Here is a 6650-nt window from a genome sequence, read left to right on the forward strand (position 1 = left end):
ATCCTCCCAATGTGATTAATTTTTGAGCTATACTAGTATCATGTGATTAAGGTCATATAGAAATGTTATATTTTAGGTAATTTACAGCTCACAGATTTTATAAAAGCTTCTGTTTTCTCTTTTCTAAGAGACAGAATAAGAAACAGAAGTGAGGAAATAGCAGCTAACAAATTGCTTTCAGTCAGACATAGGAAATGCTCAAAAAGGGGTCTAGAAAGGAATCTAAAAAACAGTTAATTAGTTAGAAAAAGAATTATAAAAAGTTTAGGCAGGTTGTTGGAGATAGCATGTGCCCAAGAGCTATAAATCTGATTGAGGGGCCTGGAGATACCCAGAGATGACTCAGAATGGGGCTTTGAGGAAAAAGCCAGGATTTCTTAACTCTGACCATGAGGGCTTCAGAAAGATGATGTCAAAGCAATTATGAGGGGGAAGAAAAAAGGACTGAGAGGGAGGTAAGTGATAGATGTAATTAATCTTACAAGTGGAGACCAGGTCAGTTACTGAAGCATTATTAAGGCAATGCCAGCTGAGACCATCAGTCACTGCACTCAGACCCATTGCCTGAGGTTTTCAGCATTGATTTCATTGACTTCTGAATGGTAGGAATATTGGACAACATTAGTCCACTTCCTTAAAAAAAATTATTGCATAAGTTCATTTCTATCATTCTGCAGATGAAGAAACTGAGTTTAACAGTGGTTGAGTGACTTATTCAAAGATAGTGTGATTCCAAACAGGAAATTACAAGCAGTAGCTTCATGGCTAGAACTGGTTATCCTGGCTCCTGACCAGCATCCTTACTATCATGCTTTGCTACCCAAATGAGGTGGAAAAGACACTGCAAAAAACCACATAAATATTCTCTGTGCCTCATTTGGCCAATATGAAAAATGTGGATGATGCAAGAGGTAGTATCATGTATAGTTAGTAGCTTGTCTCTAGAGTCAGACTGATTTCATTTCAGTCCTGGTTCTGCTCTGTGACAAGTTCCTTAGCTTTGCTCTGCCTCAGTTACTTTGTTAGTAAAATGGAAATAATAATAGTAACCTGACTGCAAGGTTGTAAGGAGGATTCAGTGAGCTGGTACAGGTAAACGCTTTTAGAATGAGTGGTTCACTCTTCTCCCCCCTGGACTATTCTGAATAATCACTGCTTTGGGTATCTTTGTTCTAAATCTGATTTGTGGATTACTAAATGTTATCAGTATGATATCTGAACACATATGACTATGCTTTGCATTATTCATTTAGGAATCAGTAACTTGCTTGGACTTTTCTATTGGGTAAAGTGCTTGAGATCCTTGTGAAGAAAATTAAGTAGAAAGAGTAGGCATTATCGTTATGGCAATAATAGCAATTCTGAAGAGTTCATAGTGCAGCTGGGATTCTCTGGAAATTTCTCTGAAGTCACTTTCCTCTTGTAAGACTAATTTCTTTTCAACGTTTTCTCCATTCACCATGTTTTATTTCCTCAAGGCCACATTGCATCTCCTCCCTTCGTCTTACCTGATGCTTGGAAGGCCCTCTGAGCTCAGCTTAATAACAACCAGCCTGGCCTCCTCCTAAAGCATCAAATGTCACTACCCTCAATTTCCCCTAGACAGTCAGCCTTAGAATCAAAATGTTATCCTGGGGATGTCTCTCCCGCTGGTGTTTTGGTGAAGAACAGATGTGATAGTCTCTTGACGCTTCATAGCTAGAATGGAAATAGCAACAAAATCTACATCTGCAATGGCTATTTATTCCTCTACATGAAGCCATTGACTATTTTGGTTCGGAGTTTTGTCAGCCTTTGGAATTTCGAAGCTCTGCTGTGAGGGTAGTAACCACAAGGTTAAAAAGGAAGTGGGTGTAGTTGAGACCTCAAGCTTGCCCTGCAGTGAGGGTGATCAGAGAGCCAGCAACGTTGATAGGGAAATAAATGTGATATACTGCCCACCTCATCTCATCTCAGGTTTTCAAAATTTTACCATAGCATCTTTTTTATTTCCCAGTTTTAGTCTCTTGGAGCTGGTGCTATTTGTCATGCTGCCTGAAACATGCTCAGAACTGACATCTTTTTTCATCCATCCAGTCAGTGTATTTGACAATGCAGAACACTCAGAGGGTGCAAGAGAGTGTTCTGCATCATGTTTATTATTCAAGTGTACCTTCTGGGACCTCTCAACACCAGATTCCTGACCTGTTTTTCAACTTCCCTGGCAGGTGCTCATCTTGAGTAATTTGTTCTAGTCAATAATGAAAAACGGAAACTTACAATTAGCTTCTGGGCAGGGCTTCTATGTCTGTGTAGGTATGTGTATCCTGAAGAGTGATCTTAAAAGATGCTTAAATGAAGGCCAGTTGTGGATTTTAATTAATCATCTCTTATAATGCCAATTTGCATCCCTCTATTTCTGGAAGAACACAAATTAAATCCACTCTGTCAATAGCAATTCCTGGATATTAAAAAGGACCTGGTTACTTTGCTATACGCCGATATGCTCAGAAATCAACTTTAGAGGATAAAGTGCTAAATTCTCAACTTGTCATTCAAAGCCCTCCACAGAAGGCTCTAATTCCCCATTCTAGCATATTCCCACACACAAACTTCCCACTCCATGCAAATGGATGAGCATTTTCAGGGTTTGCTGACCATAGCCAGGGCCTGGCCAACTTGAAGCTTATGCTGTAACATTTACTTAGCAGACCTCCCCCACTTCTCTCCTAACTCCAACAGCCAGCCCAAGTCCTGTTGCTTCTCTCAGATCATTCCCGTCCACTGTGGTATTGCCCTCTTCTGAATTTACATTCCTTATTGTTGGTCACATTCACTTGACAATTTATTATATATGCCCTCATAATTTTTCTCCTACTGTTTTATACATTTTTATTCTGGTATTATTTATTAACTTTCATTGTTTATTGTTTCTATTAAGATTGCTAGCACTGAACTCATTGAGGTCAAAGATCATATGACCATGAGACTTTATATCCTCCATGGGGTTCATTTATGTATCTGGTGCTTACCGATTGATCAATATCTTCCTATCTGGTTGGTCCCTGCTGACAAGGGATGACATTGCAGAAATGTACTCAGCGCCGAGGCTAAAAACATGGCTCTTCTTACCTTTATAGAATTGTAAAGCAGTCCCATAATGTGAGAAACATTGTTTATTTATAGCATATCATCTAAAGAGCAGATTTATCTATTTCTCTTCTTTATGTCTCTTCTCTCAAGCTCTTTCTCAAATTATTTCTCTCATTTCTACTAAACGTCAAAACCTACATGTTTTGCTGAAGGCTGGCTGCTACGCAGCTGCTAGGTGTCACTGGCAGAAACATAAATCTTCCAGTTTAGAACCCTCACTCTGGGGTTAACATTTAGAGCTTAGGAATATCTTTAGACAAGCTAATTAAGAGGCGTTTTGTACTGTGTTTGTGCATGTGTGGTTGAGCATGTTTAACAAAGTACAAATAAAATTGTGAATTCTTAGGAGAGTCACCACGGAGAGGTTAAGTAGATTGCAAATTTCTTTGTAATCTGAATGCCAACAGGCTAATGCAGAAAATGCCAATGAGCAAATAAGCAGGTACCATCAGAAGGTCTGCGTGAATATTCCCTGTCTTATCCTTACGTCCATCTGTTCCTGCCTCTTTTCACTGCATTGTCCTGGACTTTTAAAATTCAAACTTAAAATAGGAAATCTCTTGATTTTTTTCCCCTGAAGCCTGTAAATAATGTAAATGTTAAATTAGTGGTTCGATTATGTTTTTCTTTAATTTCTCAGTAAACTGTTCTAGACTAGCTCTGTAATTGTGCACATTGCTTCTTCCCAGCTCTTTGCCCTCTGCCAGCTTCACTGCAGTCCTCTAACTCATCCCTGCCCCCAGTCTTCCACTAGCAAACAGACCCAGCAGTAATTACTAATGTCCAAGCATGTAATTCTGGCAGCGTTAGGCTTTTCATTTGACGCAGCTACGCAGAGAGCTGTCTGGAAATGCAGCCTGAAGTTAAAACATTTCGAAAGACTCTTGCCCATATTTTCTCCCCTCCTCCCATCACTAAAACACAGTTGTTTATTTCATCTGCAGACTGCAGAGTTCTAAACTTCTTCCATGCAGTTACGTGCTCTTGTATAAATTTCCACCCAAATAATTTTACATCCATGCACAATAACACATCAACAAATGCATATATATGAAAAACACATGGTTATCCATAAAAAGGAAAAACACTAGGAAAGAATTAGGTAGCTGGAAATGAAAGCACATTCTGTATGAGAACAGGCCAGTATACAGATGATTCGAGTTACGACCAATTAAACATAATCCAAGATCTTATTTTGGGCCTTTTAAGAGAATCATGATAGTGTTTCCTTAATGCGTTGTATACACTTGCTGTTACTCTTCTTTACCAACTACTCAAATAATACAATTCTGATCCTGTTCATTTTATGCCAATTTTATCTATACCAAACAGAAATAAATCTCTCTGTGATGATCTTTACTCACTCAGAAGCTCCAAGTTTCAGAGTCGAAAATGGTTAGAGAACTTATCACCACCTCAGAAAAATCCTGCAGTACTATAATAGAAATTGCAGTAGATGTTTCGGTAAGAACTCAGTTCCATTCTAACCCCATGGTTCTTTTACCTGTATTACCCTGAAGGATACAGTTGGATTCTCCTGAGGAAGGCCAGTCTGAATGTTGTCAAAATCAAAAGTTATCAGCCTGAGATTATCACTGTTGATAGGAAATCCTTCCACTAACTCTGAATCCATGGCCAAAGGGGTTAAATCTATACACCATAATATCTGTAATGTTTATCAGAGATGTGTTTTTGTGGGTGTGTGCTTGTGTTCATGGGTGGGGGCAGGGAAGGAAGAGGAAAAGGGACTCATTCTTAAAGTTGAGTCTGCTTAGTTAAACTAATCCCAAATTTTTATCAAATAGAAATATATAGAGACATACACCACCCTATAAACATTGGCATCTTCATATACACCTCACTCGTGCCCACCTAAGATCTGTAAGCTGATCTACTCTTTGTTAAAAGCAAAAATAAACAAAAACCTTAATATCCTACTGGAGGATAAATTCATATTTAAAAAATGTGTTTACTTCCTACCTAAAAGAAAGGGCAGAGGACAATACAGATTTCCATAAGTAGTCTATTATTTTTTGTAGCTAATGCAGGAGAGGAGAGCAGCAGGCGATTGTCTCCAAAAGAGTCCCTGTGGGCAGGATTTATTTTTCTCTTCTAACCTATTACTTCTGCTCTACGAAGGGTCTCTGTAAGACTGGGGTCTCAGAGAGACAGTTTGGCATCCAGCCCTGGCACATTTAGCTCTGGCTAGGCATCTCTGCCGCAGGTAGATGCGGCGCTGCGGCCAGACTTCTGTCCGCGGTGCTGAAAGTCGCAGGCGCCAGGGCGAGCCCTCGGTGTCGCTGTCCAGGGTGCTGCGCGCGGACCGCCGCAGTCCCCAGGGTGAGCCCACCCGCGTCAGCCCTCCGCAGAGCCCTCCCACTCAGCACGACCCGCCCGCCTCTCACCAGCCTGCAGTTGACGTGAAGCAGGCGGCATAAATCAAGTCCGTGGGGCATGGAGGCTGCTGTCGCTGCCGCAGCTCAGCTTGCTCGGGGCGGGAACTCCCCGCTTCTCCCTGTCTCGCCCCCTTCCCACAAGCGCCCCCACCCTGACTTCCCCTTAATTAACTCTTCCCCGGATAAAAGCGCCCCAACAACAACTCATCATAATAGGGTTTGAACGACAGGATTTCTCTCTTTTTTAGTCTACATTAAAGAAAGAAAGAAAGAAAACAACAGACTAAACATCTCTGAAAACTGCATCGCAAAATGGAAGAGAAAGACGGTCCCACTACTGTTTCAAGAGAGTAAGTTATTATTTGCACGTATCCTTGCTCTTCCTCCCCATAGCTCCATCTGCAGTGGCCGCATTCATCCCTTCCCCAAGCAGCTCACCTCGAAAATACTTTATAAAGCCCCAGGCGGGAGTCTAGCCAGACGTGCACACACGGAATACCGCACCCTAAGTGCACGAATACTTGTATTAGCCCAAGCTCACTTGGTCTGCCCAGCTGTGGTCCCTTCTGGGTGTACAGCCGTCCAGAGCCGGAACCACAACCTGGGGAGGGGGCTCCTTACCTTGGCTTCTCCTGAGGGTGGTGTTCGCCGGGCCCCTGCAGGTTGCAAGTGTGGAGGAGCCGCCGAGCAGGGAGGGAAGGAAAGAGAGCGCCTGACCTCCCCGAGGTATCGTCTTCAATGCAACGTGAGCTCTGCCCTCATCAAAGATGGCCGTCCCTTTTGACGTCAGCAGCTTTTAATAGCCGTCTCCTGGAGGGGCGGGGCGGAAGTGCGGCGGGGGCAGGNCCGGAGGTGCGGGGCGCTTGACTCAGCTCCTTGCGCGCTTTACTGCAAACCTTTGCGTGTTAGTCTTTTATGACACCTGAACGGGCGATTATGACTCCATTTGAACACTCGGTCTTTGGCGAACGTTTAACTCGCTGCTGGTTTCCTGCTGTTCTTTGGTGTGTGTGTGTGCGTATGCATATGTATGTATCTGTGTGTGTGCGCGTATATACACATGCGTGTGTCTGTATACTCGTGCGTGTGTACCTGTGTGTGTGGGGGGGGGGGGGGTGGGGG

General features: G+C 42.5%; 1 protein-coding gene across 2 annotated transcripts in view; it reads right to left on the reverse strand.

The window, feature by feature from the left end:
* Nucleotides 1–6289, reverse strand: part of SNAP25 (synaptosomal-associated protein, 25kDa) — an 89621-nt gene extending 83332 nt beyond the window's left edge. Inside the window, exon 1 of one of the 2 annotated variants that reach the window (XM_008584360.1) lies at nt 6150–6289. The gene's annotated coding sequence lies outside the window, so the exon portion shown is untranslated. The remainder of the gene's footprint in view (nt 1–6149) is intronic. The other variant, XM_008584359.1, reaches the window with a different exon arrangement.
* Nucleotides 6290–6650: the final 361 nt, after the last annotated feature.

Source organism: Galeopterus variegatus, unplaced genomic scaffold, assembly GCF_000696425.1.
Source record: "Galeopterus variegatus unplaced genomic scaffold, G_variegatus-3.0.2 Scaffold3238, whole genome shotgun sequence".
Lineage (NCBI taxonomy): Eukaryota > Metazoa > Chordata > Mammalia > Dermoptera > Cynocephalidae > Galeopterus > Galeopterus variegatus.